Raw genomic sequence first — 20,032 nt, 5'->3', positions numbered from 1 at the left:
CACTAATGCACCCTAATGGCAATGAGAATGAGCTTTCTAAAATGCAGATCTGATCACGCCATTTCTCAGTGTAAACATCTCTTAATGGCTTCCTATGCTTTCAGGATAAAATAACTCCTTCAAGTGATACTAGAGGTCTTTGCCCATTCCGCTCCTACCACTCCCTCTCACAGTTTAACTTCCTTTCACAGTGCCATACCCTCAGTTTCTTCTGTGTGTGTTGCTGTTTTCTGCTCCTACTGTTCCTGTCATGTATCACCTTTGACTTCTTTAACTCATTTTATCTTTCAAGTCCCAGCCTAGATGTTGCCTCCTCCTGAAGCCTTCCTTGACTGTAGAGTCTGGGTTAGACATTCCTCCTATAACGACATCCCCGTGGAGACAGAGTCTTTTTTCTCCTCCTACACTAGGCTGTAAACTTCTTAAGGGCAGGTACCTGTTTATTCCCAATTGTATCATAGTGCTTAGTACAGTATCTGACACAGGGTTGATATTCGTACTGTTTACACTAGGCACAGTATGTATCCAAAATACCGACCAATCGATTGAATAATAATGACATCCATAGAAATTCAATGAGTAAACGAAGACTTATTTTAGGTTTCCCAAATGCATTCTACTAATATGACGGCAGTTGAGAATTGTTGCATATCTTCTTGTAATCTTTTGTCCCAGAGGCATTTTAATGGAAATTTGAGTCATTCTTTTCAAATTCACTTCCATTTACTTTAAAAATGACTTCAACACCTGTCTCATTCTCTCTTTCCCTACTGTTTTTAGGAGATTTCACATTTATCTTAATAACTTCATTTTCACTCAGCCTCAGCCACACCAGCTGGCCATATCAGAGACAACACAGTTACACAAACCTCTGCCTGTTTGAGATCTGAAACTCTGACCTTGCCCCTTGGAAACTCCACATTCCTTTCTTCCATTGTCTCATCACCAGAGTTCATATGTCAAGTGCCTCTGGCTCCTTGAAGGTGTAGATTTGGGGGATCCAGATCACCTGTTGTGTCCTTTTAGCCCTCTAGCATAAACCTCATGGCCAGCCATTTCAATGATGTGTTTGCTCTCGTATCTAAATCCCTCATTCTCTTTGCATTTAACCATTCATTAGTTATGAACCACTTCCAAGAGGGCTTTCTCTTCTCACATTCTTTCACTGCTGAAAGCTGCTGAAGGAAATAATAAAAACGCGCTGATTAGCTCAGTTAAGGTTTTGTGCAAGCTCATCAGCTGAACCTTAGCAGAATCGAATACAATAAAAAAAGACTTTCTATTATTCATCCTGTTGTTTACACCCTACAACCCTCCGCAGCGGTTTCAAACCTTCTCCCCTCCTTAAGTCCCTGGCAGAGGACTTTCCTTACTTCATTAGATAATCTTTCTCACAGTACCATTGGAGCCATTGGGCTAGATTTTCACCTATTCACCTTCTCTTCTAAAATCTTGCTATTAGAAGAAGCAATGCCCTGGGAAGGGAGGTTCCAGGCGGCAGGTTTCCACCTGCTTTGTTTGCTGAAGCCAACAAACAGAAAGAGCACTGCTTTACTGGAAATGAGAAAAAAGGGCAGAGATGGAGAGTGAAAACAAGGAAAATAGGGAGAGAATTCAAAGTGGAAAAATGTTGAATTCAGAGAGCGGCCATCAAATGCCCTCACTTTCCCCAAAGCAGTTTGTTTACTAGAAAGATCCATGGAGTGGGCCATTTCTTTTGGCCCCCATTTCCTTCTCATCCAAATGAAAGAGTTGAATGTAATATGTCCTCTAGCACTGATGTCCGAAGATTCAACGAGCCTTTCTGAGTGCCACAAAGGCCCTCAACCATGCTGTGTGGGTAGTGACACAAAAATGTTGGGAAATGTATAGGGGAATTTGTGTTGATACAATGACAGGGGAGCTCCCTCGGCATTTAGTGAATGAGAACCGATGTATTAAGCCACTCTTGCATTGCTATGAAGAAATACTGGAGACTCAGTAATTTATAAAGAAAAGAGATTTAATTGGCTCATGGTTCTGCAGTCTGCACAAGCATGGCACCACCATCTGCTTGGCTTCTGGTGAGGGCCTTAGGAAGCTTGCAATCATTGTGGAAGGTGAAGGGGGAGCAGCCTGTCAACATGGTGAAAGCAAGAGTAAGAGAAAGGGAGAGAGTAAATGACCAGATCTCAGGAGAACTCACTGTCACGAAGACAGCACCAAGCCGTGAGGGATCCGGCCTTGTGACCCAAACACCTCCTCCCAGGTCCAGCATTGGGGATTACAATTCAACATGAGATTTGGGTGGGAACAGATCTCTAAACTATATCAACTGACATTGTGCAGAATCAAATTCCACAGTAAAGCATTGTCCCACCCAGAATGCTGATGGTACTCCCTCCATACCACACTGCTGCAAGCACACTGTAGAAGTTCTGAAAACAGGAACCATTTATTTTACTCTTTAAATCCCGAGGCAGTGACTCCCAGGACCAGCTAAGTTTATAGTAGGTGCTCAATATACTTGTGAAATAAATTCTGTGTCCCCACAAAGCTGTACGTAATGTGAATTTCTGTAACTCTATGATGATTTTCCATTGACATACATTTTAATTTCAGAGGCGCTTTATCTTCACTTCTGATTGACTTTTAATTGGCAGTGACTCCTAACACTGAGAGAGCTCAGTTATTAAAATGGAACCCTGCAGGGAATCCATTTGTAAAGCGATAAATCCTTTTATAGTGTGAATAATCACCCATTAATTGATCTGGTTTGTAAATTTGAATTTTCATATGCTGCAATTTTTTTTTCTTAAATGTGGGCACAGCCATGGTCTCATTGTAATCTTATAGTTCAAGAAGGGTCTAACATATATGACAGTTTTGCTATTTTACAATTGAGTCCTTTTCAGTAACTTCTAGGCTTTCCCTTCTATTACTTCCTTTTATAGGACATTTTGAACAATTCTATTTAAATAATGATTTATTGCTTGCAAAACTATTGGTCTCATCACTTAGTTTTAAGTCACAATAGAGGAACTATTTGTCTCTGGGGATCTCTGGGCCACTAACAGATTTTAAAATTATATGCACTCCTGAAGAGTTTTCTTTCTGTAGTCTACCTTTTAGCATTTATGAAACTGAGCCAGAGTAGTCAGTGGAACATTGCCAAGTGTCTGTGGCTGAGATGACAGCAGAATTCTGATCACCTCACCTCTCATTAAAGACCTGCCTCTTGACTAAAGACTATTTTCTTCATTTTATAGAAAGGTATTTAGAATGCTTCCTGTGACTGACAGGAAACCATCATGAGAAATGGTCACTTGAGTGAGTCGCCTGGGAGCGTGTTACAGGTGTCTGTCTGTATGGCTGATGCTGACAAATTTCATCCCTAGCCTGTTTTCTGGAAATGAACTCTGTTACATTAGGTTTCCATCGGTAAACCCATGCTTGGTAATACTCCATCCTGCTGCTTTGGGTATTATGACAGTTCATGCAGAAAGTACTGGATTAGCCTCATCACAGATGATGATGGGGGATAGAAATGTGCATGGAATATTATTACCAATAATTATGGAGGGAACATTTAGCCTGTTGTTCAACTCACAATGCCCATAGTGTAGGTTATAACAAAAAGAATCGCAAACGGTCTGAAGATACCTGTTTCTGAAGTAATAGTACCATAGGGGTCTTGAGTAATGTTAATTAATGTTTAGCATAACTACAGGAGGGTGTTTCTATTTAAGGTTGCTGTGGTACATTTTTTTCCACTTCCATTTCAGCTTTTTCCCCACCCCTTTCAGATTGACAGGGGCATCATTCTCTATAATATATTTTCCTTCTATTATTCTGTCCTTGGACTTATTAATCCATCATTTTCTTTGGCCCTGCTTTTCAAATGTTAGATAGGAGCTGTGATATTTGTCTTGGCTAGCAAAATAAACAGGATGTGAAGATTCACTCAGAATGCATCTTTCTTATGTTCTTTTATGTCTCCAAGAGAAACCTTGGAGACATGCTTCCTCCCGACTTCATTCCCCTCTGACTAACCCCCTCCCATTTCATGTTTCCCCTTTATCTATAGATAACATAGCATGATCCTGAAAGCTGGTTAATTATTTCTCTGTCCAGATGGGTGGGGGAAGCCAGGAAGGGAACATAGAGGTTTATCAGAAAAACATAAGTGGTGCTGCATCAGCACACAAGCCTCTCTACCTAAAGAGAGTGGGTTACAAGCTAGAAAGAGACAATAACATTAAAAGCAATATTTCTGTCATGAGGCCTTCTCAGAGCTGTGAAACTAACCTGCTTGTATTTTTTTCTACAGCCCATAAAAGGGCTCACAGCCAGAAAATACAAATCCCATAGGCTGCTATTATGCTGATGACAGTGAAGAAAGGAGGAAAATTGTTTCATTGCTGAATTGCAGATATAATTATGACATTTTATATATTTTGCAGTCTGTACCAAAGAGTTGTATTAATATCTACTATGCCCTATAGCGGGAGAGAAGTTAGCGCCTTAATGCTGGGGATTCAGACTCTGATTTTGCTAAGATTGAATCCCCCTGGCTATTTACTGATATAAATTTTGTGGTGAAAGGAAAACTCAGAAGCAGGTGATAATGGCTGCATCTTTCGCAGGACCAGCTGATTCATACAAATCATTTGTACCAGTGCAGGGAGTGAAGCTAATTGCACTTGCACAATGCGTCTTTCATTGCCAAGATCTGCAGCGAAAGTCTCACTGCTTACTTCAGCCAAAGACGGATACAATGGGGCGTTGAGAAAAATTTAAATACGTAGCCATCGTTCACAGGAGACATGTTTGGGAATTGATTTGCGGGGCTTGCAAATCAATGCAATTATGACGAAGAAGCTGAAACTCCTGTTAGTGAAGTAACCTGGCAGTCAAGTATTTGTGGGTTGAAGGGATGATTAAAAAGAGAGAGAAAAAAATCCATCATTACTTTCAAATGTAGCTCAGGCCACGAGGCAGGGGTTGGTGATCCAGTCCACACTTTATATTAAGAATTAAGTATTTCTGGTGAACAGTGAGCCAATAAGTAAACAAACAACATTTTGGGAGATGCAGAATAGACAGGGAAATACAATGTATAGTAATGAAATATTCACAACCTTGCATTTTATGGAAGTCAAACACTAGTTCCGTGATTTACACTATTTCTGTATGAAGTAGTATAGGATCTGCCGAACAATAATAAAGATGGCATTAGAATGCTACTGCCTCAGCGTCATGGAGAAGGGAGGGTTAATCAGTACTGTACGATAGCTGTAAACTTGAGCAAATAGAAGCACATATAGGTAGTTGCTTTCCTGCACACTTTATGTCTGCCCCATGGAAATGGGGGAGATGAGAAATACAGTAATTATGAAAATGATCAGCATCAGCACCTAGCTTCACATAAATAAACACATCATTCTCTCAGCTCCTGGTTGCTCAGGGGTGCTGGTTCACACCAGCTGCTCCCAAGAGAATGTAGTGGTTATTATTTCACATCAAGAGTCGTCTTTGCAGAGCTCCTGGCCCACTTTACCCCTAAATTCAAAATACTGTACTCTGTACCTAGTAGTCTCCTTACATAGGAAACAGTGGCCCAGTGTCTGTCTGGCTTTTGGCCTCACCCACTGTCATAGAGGTCTGGTCAGAAGGGACATAGAGATGCTGATTAAAACCTTGGGAGGAAAAGACAGTCACACCATCTTGCTTCAAAGATTATCTCATGCATTCCTGCTTTGTACCTGTCCCTTCACTTTTGAGCCAACCTCAAATTGCTGGTATTTACTATTTGTCCCAGATTTCATAGGCATAGCTGGCCTTTAGCCTGACCAGCGCTTCTGCCATGGTGTCTTCCTCCTTAGCAGGTCCAGTTTTGCTCCCATTTTGACCGAGGAGCTGTATAACACGCTTGTTTCGTGCTGATAGTGTCCTTTGCTGAGATGAAACTATATTAACAGGGCAATGCTGCATGAAAACTACTACATTATCTGCAATTTTCCTATGTCTTGCAGACTTGTAAGTACTCCGCCAGTCACTGGGTTCCTATTCTCCACATCCCCACTCCTTTTATAAATGAACAAAATTGCTTAACCATTAACATGCCTCTGAAGTATAAGCCTAGTACTCAGAATTGATCAGCTAAACTTCCCAAGGGGCAAGCTTAAATGATTTTCATTAAAATTCTAGCATTTATCTTTTGATATTTACCTTGTCACGGTCTAAGTTACCATCTCTTCCATTTTCCTTAACAAGGCAACACAGGAAGCCAAATATTCTTCAGTTATGTGTTAATACTTTGAGGAGTATGACTTAGCATGCCTTTATTTCTTAACTAGACTTAGGAGATACACTTACTGCTTCAGGACTGAAAGCACACTTAAAAACTTTTCAAATGTGCAAATTATCTATTCCAGAGAGAGCCAGAAATTATACCCATATGGGTGACAAATATGCATAATCAATAGATTAACTGTAAATCTTGGGGAATAAGTTGTTTTATGACCTTTGCTAATTCTCTATTTTCATCACTCAAAACTGGAAGTACAGTGATGAGCATAGAGCAGCAATAATAGGTTCTCAGTAAATGCTGAAGCGGATGAAGGAATTCCATGGTCTTGGTGAATTTTTTTTTACCCCAAGACATGATGTGGTTGGATGTCATGTTCTTACAGAGAAATTAATCCAAGATGGGATGTATTATCAAGAGCGAGTTAAAGGATACTTACATTAATTAAAACAAAGTATTTAACTGGCTCTTCCGTATGCATACTTTTTCCCAGGGTATATTTCCTTTTTCTATTCTTTTGTTTTCCTCCTCAAAGTTCTGGTAGATATTTTTACTTGGAAACTTCAAGTATATTCTTCTCTATCATCTATCATGGAAAATAGGATTGCAGGCAATACTGGGGCAGCCTTTGCTCAATTCTAATTTCTGAATTTTCCTATATCATATGTGTGTGTGTATATATATACACACACATATATATTACATATATTTTATATATACATGTATATCTGATGTGATAAAAAAGAATAAGCAAGGCAATAAACTGAAGTTCTGGGAAGCAATTGCCTCATTTTATTCTAAGCTTTAGAAGAAGATAAGCTTAGAATATTTTGGTCCAGATGATTCCAATGTATGGACAGTGTTCAAAGATTAAAAATGATGAAGGGTAAATAAATCATTAAAAGTAATGACAGAAAACATCGCCTACCTGGGGAAACAAATGATATGAGTCATCTTGTTACTTATGAAAACCAACCTATTAGTGAATCATGAGTATCATCTGAGACACAGAATCTTCATTTTGGCTGCAGAATTGGTTCTAAACTCATCGAATTAGATGGATGCTCCCAGCCACACAATTCTGTCAACTTGTTCATTCAGGGCCTTTAAGCTCCCTGTGAATATTCTCTAAAACAGGCCTTAAAAGGGCCTTACAGGTACTTTATTTCCAGAAAGGTAATAATAGTAGGTCCCTAAATGAAGTTTTAGAGATACTAAGTTGCAAACTCTACCATTTTCTTTTCTTTCACCTCCCGCTGGCAACCTTATAAATGTTTCACTCCATAACATTTTGGTCTAAGTTGGATAAAACATACCTTCCTAGGGTTCTCCATTTGCTAATAGAAAAGGAGCCGAGTGTTGCCACTGAACTTGCTGGGAAGTGCTTTGACTTCAGGTGAGCTCACAATCAGCTTAGCACTGCAGTGCTGTGATTTGGGTCATAATTAAAAGATTTTACTATACAAAATGACCATGCTGTTTGCACATTCCTTTCATGTCCTTCAGGAAGAATGACATCAAGCACTTACTTGCCTTTTATATACTTTTTTTAAGGTAGTATAGTGAAATAGGAAAAGCCAAGGTTGTAAAAAATAGACCTAGCTCCAAATCCTGGCACTGGCAATTACGAACTTTGTGAACTGGGCAAATTACTTAACATCGTTGAGCTCTGGTTTCTTCAACTGTACAATGGGCCAATAACACCAGCCTTGCAAGATTCTTATATGGATTAAATTAAATTAAATATGTAAAGCATTTGGTATTTTGTAGGCATTTATGAAATGTTGTTTATCATAGTTATACCTTCTAATATCCCTTTCTAAATTTCTATTTCCTCCAATAGTACGCTCCTCTGTGAAATTGTGTGATTATGTCAGGTTCTAAACTATTTGATAAAAGCTTATAAGAGTTAATGAGATCAGCGAGCTCATTTTTCTTCTTTTTTCTTTTTTTTTTTTGAGACAGAGTCTTGCTCCGTCACCTAGGCTGGAGTTCAGTGGCGCTGTCTCTGCTTACTGCAACTTTCATCTCCCAGGTTCAAGCTATCCTTCTGCCTCAGCCTTCCAAGTAGCTGGGATTACAGGTGCCCACCATCATGGCCGGTTAATTTTTGTATTTTTAATAGAGATGAGGTTTCACCATATTGATCAGGCTGGTCTCGAACTTCTGACCTTAGGTGATCCACCCGCCTTGGCTTCCCAAAGTGTTGGGATTACAGGTGTGAGCCACCGCATGCAGCCTCATTTTTCTTTGAATCATGGAATGCTGAAAGGATTCCCCCTCCATGAAGTATTTCCTATTTTTCTAAGGGAAATTCTCCCCATGAACTATTCTAGCACTTTGCTTTCATGTCTATTTTATTAATAATTTAAGTATAAATTGTGTTATAGTCTGTGGATTACATGACTCTCTCTGATATATTAGAAGTTCCTTGAAGAAGGCCCAAATTTATTTTTGCCATAGACAATAACACCATGTTTGGGGTCCCCAAAATATTTATTGACTTGGATAAATAATAGCAATAAGGTACTCTCACGGACTTGGAAGAGGAAAGAAATTCATCATAATTCACTCTCCAGTTTTGCTCAGTGATGGCACGTAGTTCATTTGGAGAATTGACCCAAAGATATATTGTTCATTGTGCATTCAAGAAAGAGAAAATAATTCCTATCCTTCTTTTTACATCAGGAGGCACTTAAAAGAAATTATCTGAATTATGGTACTTGCCCACCTCCCTAAGGATGCCGGAGGGAATGCGCTTTCCAATTCCTCCTTTTCCACCCTAAATGCCACCTTCAGTGTCACCAAGAAAAAAGAAAAGCCAACCAGGGGTTCTACATCTAATTATACTTTTTACTAGATTCATACATGGTCTTTGAAGGGATGGAAAAGAAAAGCAATGGATGTCACAAACTATGATGAAGATATGATGTGGTCAGAATTTATTATTCCTGAGACCTTTTTAAGAGACAACGTGACACTGTAGCAATACTCTTTGTAGGGGAAGAAAATGATGGCAGTTTTTGCTTCTGGTGGAAGTGAGAATCAAGGCTCTCTTACTATTAATTTTTCCTTGTCTCCCTCCTTATAGGTATAGGACCAAACTTATAGGTATAGCAAGCTTCTAACATTGTGAGAGCTTTGGGTAACTTGTTCATTCATTTAACACACCTTTAACCAACAAATAGGGTCCTCGTAGCAGAGTTCCTAAGGGCACCAGCTCTGGTGCCCTGGCCTCTGGTCTAAGTTTTGCCTCTGCCACTTACTAGCTGGATTACCTGGGGGTAAATTGTCTCACCTGTGCCTAGTTTTCTCATTTGTAGAATGAGTCAGAAACTTGACAGAACACACTTCACAGGGTTGTTGTGAGGATTGTGTTATGAGAGGCAAAGCATATTGATAAATGTTCTGGCACATAGTAAACACAACACATTTAGCTAAAAAGCAATACAAAAACTCATTTGCAGATACCTCCTATGTACTAGATACATATAGCTATGTGATGAGCATTACATGAACGGGATGGCTGCTGCTCTTGAAGAAGATGTATTCTAGCAGGAAGAAAAATATGTAGCAAAAAATTATGATGTAGTATGGCGTGTATTTACAGAGTGCTGAACAATCGTTTTTGGGGGGATAAAAGTTTGGGGCAGCGAGGGTGATAAATGTGATGGGTGTCTAAAGAGTGGTCAGTGTTTTCCATGCACTGAATGGGGCAGAGGACAAGCCTGGATGGATGAAGGGATGAAGCATATTCTGTAATTCCGTCAGAGCGGCTGCTCTAACATGGCTTGAGTGGAGAAGGTATGGTTAGGGAGGCAGTGAAGGATGAGGCTGGAAAGGTTGGGAGGAGGATAGACAGTGAAGCCCATGTATGTCATGCCAGAGTTTATTTATTTATTATTATTATTTTTTGAGACAGAGTCTCGCTCTGTTGCCCAGGCTGGAATGCAGTGGCGCAATCTCGGCTCACTGCAGGCTCCGCCTCCCGGGTTCACGCCATTCTCTTGCCTCAGCCTCCCGAGTAGCTGGGACTACAGGCGCCCGCCACCACGCCTGCCTAATTTTTTGTATTTTTAGTAGAGACGGGGGTTTCACCGTGTTAGCCAGGATGGTCTCGATCTCCTGACCTCGTGATCCGCCCGCCTCGGCCTCCCAAAGTGCTGGGATTACAGGCGTGAGCCACCGCGCCCGGCCGAGAGTTTATTCTTTATTCCAAAAGTGATGGACTTCCCCAAGAGGCTTCAAAGCTGGGAGGTGTTATGATCATATAATTGAGCACTCAGTGCTTATTGCATTCATGTTGCATTTAAGCACTCAGGGAGAAATCATAACTAAATGTTATAACTAACACAAACATGGTGAGTTTGCAATCAAATTCCCTTTGCACTAATGAGAACTACTCTGTTGCTTTGTGCCTATCTCTTTAAGCCCCTGAATTTCATTTTCATCAAGGTTGTTAGGAGGTTTGAATGAGATAATATATGTATAGCACTTTGAGACAGGTAAAAGAACATGGAAACATGCTGTAGTTATTGGTAAGTCCGCTTTAAAGACTGGAGAAACAAAGAAGGCATAAATTAAATTGAATGGCATGGCCTCTCCTACTGGTCTACCGACAGAGGGCAGCATCCTTCAAAGGACTGATGGGGCCAGGGCTGTATGCCCGCCAGCAGAAGAGAAAATGAGGGCAGCTGGGGAGGCAAGATTTTTTCTCACATGAGTTTCTTCATCTTAAGTTGGAGACGAGACCTACCTTGTAGATGCTGCTACTGGGATTGGAGGTGATATATACGGGAGGCAGCATACGACAATGGTGAAGGGAGTCTAGAGTCAAACACATAGGTTTGACCCCTAACTTATTCATCGAATATCCTTGAGCAAGTTAGCTCATTTAAGTCTCAATTTGCTTATCTGTAAAATGGAGAAAATAATAAGGCCTATTTTATAGAACTGTTGTCAAGATTAAATGTCATAACAAAGTGAAGTGTTTAGCGTAGTGCCTAGTTCACAATAATTATCCACTACATTTATTTGCCATCCCTACGTAGAAAATTTAAAAACCATGATTAAAATTGCTTTCTAATTAGGTACTACCATCTTCAGCTAGTAAAAGGCTTACTTGGATTTTAAACTAAAATATATGCAGCTTCAAAGCTTCCATTTTTCCCCTATATCATGCTGCCAGTCCTGATATGTCATAGATCCCAACACAAAAGCTCAGCTCTGGTATAAAAATGAGGAATCGAAAGTGAGTACAGATGATATTTCTAGATTGTCAAGTTTTTCAAAATGTGTAAAAGAAAACAAGCAGTATCAAGACCTGAAGGTGAGTTGCATATTTAAGATTCTTTCTTTTTAATAATCTAAGCTGTTATTAGCAGTGGATGAGAAAACATTCATTTAAAAAATCTGTATATGATTTTTTTCCTTGATGCATTTTTTACTTCTAATGCAATGTACATAGTATAAATAAGTAATGTAATCAAGGGTATCTTCGGAAGAAAAAGTTAGTAATCCTGCTGGAGAGTTGGAAATAAATGGTGCTCTTATTGCATTTATTACAAATCACACAAAGCAAATCACCCCAACCTGAAAGTGTGTATTGCTGGAATATGTTGAATCCCTTTGTGACTCCTTACCTTCCCAGTTGCCTCTGGATCCTCAGGCTGTACCTGATGCAGAGAACCTGCATGGAACCGTTCAAGGGCCAGCAGGCACCCCTATGTCCGCCTTGTGACTTCCAAAGACCCCAGGCCCCAGGCATCCGTGGACTTGCATTTAGGGAGCTGGAGATCTCAGGAGACTGAGCTCAGCATTCAGGGGCCAGAATGGACTGTACTACTCAGAATAGTGACAATAAATGCTTGACAAACAGATCCACATAAAGTGATGATAAAAGGAAGCCCACTGGGTTTGTGAGACTTCAAAGTGACTGAACTGTATGTGAGAAAGGGGAACAGAGACAGTCAGACACCAAGCAGATAGTGGACAGAAATACATTACAGGAATGAGCAGAGAGGAAAGGAGGCAAGGTGGATCCCCAGGGTGGAGGTGGGGAGGGGCCTCACCTGGGTCCTGCTTTTGGAGAGTTTCTGTAGGTCATGATCAGATTCCTGTGAAACGTAGCATAGGGAACTCTGATGGCACATTCAGTCTTTACTCCCTGGACATGTTATCAGATTATATGCCTCTTTTTTTCCACATGATGGCTCTAAGATTGATAATCTAGGGAACCTGGAGGGCCGCTTTATCTCTGAGGTCTGTGTCCAAGTGGCTTGTCACCACTTCTCTTTCTGAATGAAGCTAAGCTCTTCCCATGGGCTTCCCATGGGCTCTGAGTTTCTTTTCCTCCTGTCTTCTCTTTTTCACCCATTATCTTGCCTTCCTGTGTTACGTTCAATATCTGCTACTCTATTGGTATTTTCTCCTTAGTCTTTAAACACAAGCAAGTCTCTCCAACAAAAACAAGACAAACACAACCAAAACACCTTCCTTGAAGTCCACCCTACACACTCCCTGTCTGAGAAGTCTTCTGAGACACACACTTCCCTGTCCCCTGGAGACCTCCCTTGCCTCCAGTGGAGTTAATGGCCTCTCCCTGTGTCCCTCAGCATTCTGTGCGTGTGTTCTTCTACCACAGTACCTTCACATGCCATCATCATGGGTTGTCTTCTTCCCTCTCCCTCAGTGGCCCATGTGTGACTTCAGGAATGGGGATCTATCTTTCATTTCTATTCCTGTTGCTAGCTCAGGGGAGCTAGGAACAAGTTTAATGTGCTAAAAGTTTTCTTGCACCCTGTTGTATTAGTCAGGATTTTCAAGAGAAACGGAACCAATAGAAGATAGATGATGATTGACAAGTGGAGGGGGAAAGACATTTAGTATGAGAAAATGGATCACATGATTATGGAAGCTTAGCAGTCCCAAGATCTGCAGTTGGCAAGTTGGAGATCCAGGAGAAATGATATATAGTTCCAGTCCAAGTCCAATTTCAAAGGTGGAAGAAGACCAATGTCCTCAGCCCAAAGACAGTCAGGCAGAGACAGAATCCTTTTCTACTCAGCTTTTGTTCCATTCAGTCCTTCAATGGATGGGATGAGATCTATCCAAATTGGGGAGGGCAATCTGTTTTTTCAGCCTATTGATTCAAATGTTAATCTCATGCAGAAACGGCATCGTGGACACACTCAGAATAAAGTTTAGCCAAATATCTGAGCACCACATGGCTCAGTCAAGTGGATACATAAGGTGAACGATCATACTTGTACAACATATTTTTTGATTTTCATTGCAGTTTCTATCTCTTTCGGCAACATGTTAGCTCCACAGCCCTCAGAGGTCCCTCCCTTTTCCAATTCCCTTCAATCCTTAATGCCTACACTATATAATATATAAACCAATTATAGCTCTCTTCTATTGTTCTGTGTTCCATGACCAAGCATAACACTTTTCAAAAATTGTAAGTTCATGCAAGGCAGCAGCGAGGCTGGGGGAGGGGCACCTGCCATTGCTGAGGCTTGAGTAGGTAAACAAAGCGGCCTGGAAGCTTGAACTGGGTGGAGCCCACCACAGCTCAAGGAGGCCTTCCTGCCTTTGTAGACTCCACCTCTGGGGGCAGGGCATAGCCAAACAAAAGGCAGCAGAAACTTCTGCAGACTTAAATGTCCCTCTCTGACAGCTTTGAAGAGTGTAGTGATTCTCCCAGCACAGAATTTGAGATGTGAGAATGGACAGACTGCATCGTCAAGTGGGTCCCTGACCCCCGAGTAGCCTAACTGGAAGGCACCCCCCAGTAGGGGCAGACTGACACCTCACATGGCCGGGTACCCCTCTGAGACGAAACTTTCAGAGGAACAATCAGGCAGCAACATTTGCTGTTCAGCAATATTTGCTGTTCTGCAGCTTCGCTGCTGATACCCAGGCAAACAGGGTCTGGAATGGACCTCCAGCAAACACCAACAGACCTGCAGCTGAGGATCCTGACTGTTAGAAGGAAAACTAACAAACAGAAAGGACATCCACACCAAAACCCCATCTGTACGTCACCATCATCAAAGACCAAAGGTAGATAAAACCACAAAGATGGGGAAAAAACAGAGCAGAAAAGCTGAAAATTCTAAAAATCAGGGTGACTCTCCCCCTCCAAAGGAACACAGCTCCTCACCAGTGACAGAACAAAGCTGGATGGAGAATAACCTTGACGAGCTGAGAGAAGAAGGCCTCAGACGATCAAAATACTCCGAGCTAAAGGAGGAAGTTTGAACCCATTGCAAAGAAGTTAAAAACCTTGAAAAAAGATTAGATGAATGGCTAACTAGAATAACCAATGTAGAGACGTCATTAAATGACCTGACGGAGCTGAAAACCGAAGCTTGAGAACTATGTGACAAATGCACAAGCTTCAGTAGCTGATTCGATCAACTGGAAGAAAGGGTATCAGTGATTGAAGATCAAATGAATGAAATGAAGTGAGAAGAGAAGTTTAGAGAAAAAAGAATAAAAAGAAATGAACAAAGCCTCCAAGAAATTTGGGACTATGAGAAAAGACCAAATCTACATCTGATTGGTGTACATGAAAGTGAGGGGGATAATGGAACCAAGTTGGAAAACACTCTACAGGATATTATCCAGGAGAACTTCCCCAATCTAGCAAGGCAGGCCAACATTTAAATTCAGGAAATAGAGAGTATGCCACAAAGACACTCCTCAAGAAGAGCAACTCCAAGACACATAATTGTCAGATTCGCCAAAGTTGAAATGAGGGAAAAAATGTTAAGGGCAGCCAGAAAGAAAGGTCAGGTTACCCACAAAGGGAAGCCCATCAGACTAACAGCCGACCTCTTGGCAGAAACTCCACAAGGCAGAAGAGAGTGGGGGCCAATTTTCAACATTCTTAAAGAAAAGAATTTTCAACCCAGAATTTCATATCCAGCCAAACTAAGTTTCATAAGTGAAGGAGAAATAAAATACTTTACAGACAAGCAAATGCTGAGAGATTTTGTCACCACCAGGCCTGCCCTACAAGATCTCCTGAAGGAAGCACTAAACATGGAAAGGAACAACCAGTACCAGCCACTGCAAAAACATGCCAAATTGTAAAGACCATCCAGGCTAGGAAGAAACTGCATCAACTAACGAGCAAAATAACCAGCTAACATCATAACAACAGGATCAAATTCACACATAACAATATTAACCTTAACTGTAAATGGGCTAAATGCTGCAATTAAAAGATGCAGACCGGCAAATGGGATAAAGAGTCAAGACCCATCAGTGTGCTGTATTCAGGAAACCCATCTCACGTGCAGAGACACACAAAAGCTCAAAATAAAGGGATGGAGGAAGATCTACCAAGCAAATGGAAAACAAAAAAAGGCAGGGGTTGCAATCCTAGTCTCTGATAAAACAGACTTTAAACGAACAAAGATCAAAAGAGACAAAGAAGGCCATTACATAATGGTAAAGGGATCAATTCAACAAAAAGCGCTAACTATCCTAAATATACATGCACCCAATACAGGAGCACCCAGACTCGTAAAGCAAGTCCTTAGAGACCTACAAAGAGACTTAGACTCCCACACAATAATAATGGGAGATTTTAACACCCCACTGTCAACATTAGACAGATCAATGAGACAGAAAGTTAACAAGGTTATCCAGGAATTGAACTCAGCTCTGCACCAAGCAGGCCTAATAGACATCTACAGAACTCTGCACCCCAAATCAACAGAATGTACATTCTTCTCAGCACCACACTGCATTTATTCCAAAATTGACCACATAGTTGGAAGTAAAGCTCTCCTCAGCAAATATAAAAGAACAGAAACTATAACAAACTGTCTCTCAGACCACAGTGCAATCAAACTAGAACTCAGGATTAAGAAACTCACTCAAGACCGCTCAACTACATGGAAACTGAACAACCCGCTCCTGAATGACTATTGGGTACATAATGAAATGAAGGCAGAAATAAAGATGTTCTTTGAAACCAACGAGAACAAAGACACAACATACCAGAATCTCTGGGACACATTTAAAGCAGTGTGTGGAGGGAAATTTATAGCACTAAATGCCCACAAGAGAAAGCAGGAAAGATCTAAAATTGACACCCTAACATCACAATTAAAACAACTAGAGAAGCAAGAGCAAGCACATTCAAAAGCTAGCAGAAGGCAAGAAATAACTAAGATCAGAGCAGAACTGAAGGAGATAGAAACACAAAAAACCCTTCAAAAAATCAATGAATCCAGGAGCTGGTTTTTTGAAAAGATCAGCAAAATTGATAGACCGCTAGCAAGACTAATAAAGAAGAAAAGAGACAATAATCAAATAGACACAATAAAAATGATAAAGGGGATATCACCACCGATCCCACAGAAATAGAAACTACCATCAGAGAATACTACAAACACCTCTATGCAAATAAACTAGGAAATCTAGAAGAAATGAATAAATTCCTCGACACATACACCCTCCCAAGACTAAACCAGGAAGAAGTTGAATCTCTGAATAGACCAATAACAGGCTCTGAAATTGAGGCAATAATTAATAGCTTACCAACCAAAAAAAGTCCAGGACCAGACGGATTCACAGGCAAATTCTACCAGAGGTACAAGGAGGAGCTGGAACCATTCCTTCTGAAACTACTCCAATCAATAGAAAAAGAGGGAATCCTCCCTAACTCATTTTATGAGACCAGCATCATCCTGATACCAAAGCCTGGCAGAGACACAACAAAAAAAGGGAATTTTAGACCAATATCCCAGATGAACATCGATGTAAAAATCCTCAATAAAATACTGGCAAACTGAATCCAGCAGCACATCAAAAAGCTTATCCACCATGATCAAGTGGGCTTCATCCCTGGGATGCAAGGCTGGTTCAACATATGCAAATCAATAAATGTAATCCAGCATATAAACAGAACCAATGACAAAAACCACATGATTATCTCAATAGATGCAGAAAAGGCCTTTGACAAAATTCAACAGCGCTTCATTCTAAAAACTCTCAATAAATTACGTATTGATGGGATGTATCTCAAAATAATAAGAGCTATTTATGACAAACCCACAGCCAATATCATACTGAATGGGCAAAAACTGGAAGCATTCCCTTTGAAAACTGGCACAAGACAGGGATGCCCTCTCTCACCACTCCGATTCAACATAGTGTTGGAAGTTCTGGCCAGGGCAATCAGGCAGGAGAAGGAAATAAAGGGTATTCAATTAGGAAAAGAGGAAGTCAAATTGTCCCTGTTTGCAGATGACATGATTTTATATCTAGAAAACCCCACTGTCTCAGCTCAAAATCTCCTTACGCTGATAAGCAACTTCAGCAAAGTCTCAGGATACAAAATCGATGTGCAAAAATCATTCTTATACACCAATAACAGACAAACAGAGAGCCAAATCATGAGTGAACTCCCATTCACAATTACTTCAAAGAGAATAAATTACCTAGGAATCCAACTTACAAGGGATGTGAAGTAGTACTCTCTTCAAGGAGAACTAGAAACCACTGCTCAATGAAATAAAAGAGGATACAAACAAATGGAAGAACATTCCATGCTCGTGGATAGGAAGAATCAATATCATGAAAATGGCCATACCGTCCAAGGTAATTTATAGATTCAGTGCCATCCCCATCAAGCTACCAATGACTTCCTTCACAGAATTGGAAAAAACTACTTTCAAGTTCATATGGAACCAAAAAAGAGCCCACGTTGCCAAGTAAGTCCTAAGCCAAAAGAACAAAGCTGGAGGCATCATGCTACCTGACTTCAAACTATACTACAAGGCTACAGTAACCAAAACAGCATGGTACTGGTATCGAAACAGAGATATAGAATGGAACCCTCAGAAGTAATACCATACATCTACAACCATCTGATCTTTGACAAACCTGACAAAAACAAGAAATGGGGAAAGGATCCCCTATTTAATAAATGGTGCTGGGAAAACTGGCTAGCCACATGGAGAAATCTGAAACTGGATCCCTTCCTTACACCTTATACAAAAATTAATTCAAGATAGATTAAAGACTTAAATGTTAGACCTAAAACCATAAAAACCCTAGAAGAAAACCTAGGCAATAGCATTCAGGACATAGGCATGGGCAAGGACTTCATGTCTAAAACACCAAAAGCAATGGCAACAAAAGCCAAAATTGACAAATGGGATCTAATTAAACTAAAGAGCTTCTGCACAGCAAAAGAAACTACCATCAGAGTGAACAGGCAACCTACCCAATGGGAGAAAACTTTTGCAATCTACTCATCTGACAAAGGGCTAATATCCAGAATCTACAATGAACTCAAACAAATTACAAGAAAAAAACAACCCTATCATAAAGTGGGCAAAGGACATGAACAGACACTTCTCAAAAGAAGACATTTATGCAGCCAAAAGACACATGAAAAAATGCTCATCATCACTGGCCATCAGAGAAATGCAAATCAAAACCACAGTGAGATACCATCTCATACCAGTTAGAATAGCCATCATTAAAAAAGCAGGAAACAACAGGTGCTGGAGAGGATGTGGAGAAATAGGAACACTTTTACACTGTTGGTGGGACTGCAAACTAGTTCAACCATTGTGGAAATCAGTGTGGCGATTCCTCAGGGATCTAGAACTAGAAATACCATTTGACCCAGCCATCCCATTACTGGGTATATACCCAAAGGACTATAAATCATGCTGCTATAAAGACACATGCACACGTATGTTTACTGCGGCACTATTCACAATAGCAAAGACTTGGAACCAACCCAAATGTCCATCAATGATAGACTGGATTAAGAAAATGTGGCACATATACACCATGGAATACTATGCAGCCATAAAAAATGATGTGTTCATGTCCTTTGTAGGGACATGGATGAAGCTGGAAAACATCATTCTCAGCAAACTATCACAAGGACAAAAAAACCAAACACCTCATGTTCTCACTCATAGGTGGGAATTGAACAATGAGAACACTTGGATACAGGAAGGGGAACATCACACACCAGGGCCTTTTGTGGGGTGGGGGGAGGGGGGAGGGACAGCATTAGGAGATATACCTAATTTAAATGACGAGTTAATGGGCGCAGCACATCAAGATGGCACATGTGTACATATGTAACACACCTGCACGTTGTACACATGTACCCTAGAACTTAAAGTATAATAATATATATATAAATAAATAAAAATAAAAATTATAAGTTCACTGAGGGTAATTACCATGTGTCATGCTGTTACCATACCTTTATAGTTCTTGTTTTGGATCTGGAACATACAAAAATACATATTCAATTGTATTAAACTGAAATATAACATATACGATGAATTAGTCATCAAGCATTAATGATATTTTGTCAGATTGCTAATTATCTATCCAATATCCATTCTCCTTCCTTTCATGAGAGATAGAACCTCCACAATTTGTGGGTATGACAATGTGTTCTAACCCCATATCAAGAACAATGAAAGATGCTGTAAAAGGGATATGGTAATTAATTACCCAAGAAGACTACATTTCTAGTAAAGGATTCTTCTGGTTCACAGAGCACAGAACAACAGAATACAGTGGTTTAGGTCACATCATGCAGACAATAAGCAGTGAAGGAAGTTGGAGAAGGGAAGAACTTCTGTAACTGTGATGTTAATGTATTTCTTGCAGCTAGCGGTGATCACGTGATATGGTTTGGCTGTGTCCCCACCCAGATCTCACCTTGAATTGTAGCTGCCATAA

Source organism: Nomascus leucogenys, chromosome 1a (genome assembly GCF_006542625.1).
Source record: "Nomascus leucogenys isolate Asia chromosome 1a, Asia_NLE_v1, whole genome shotgun sequence".
Taxonomy (NCBI): Eukaryota; Metazoa; Chordata; class Mammalia; order Primates; family Hylobatidae; genus Nomascus; species Nomascus leucogenys.
This window is presented reverse-complemented; position numbering follows the sequence as displayed.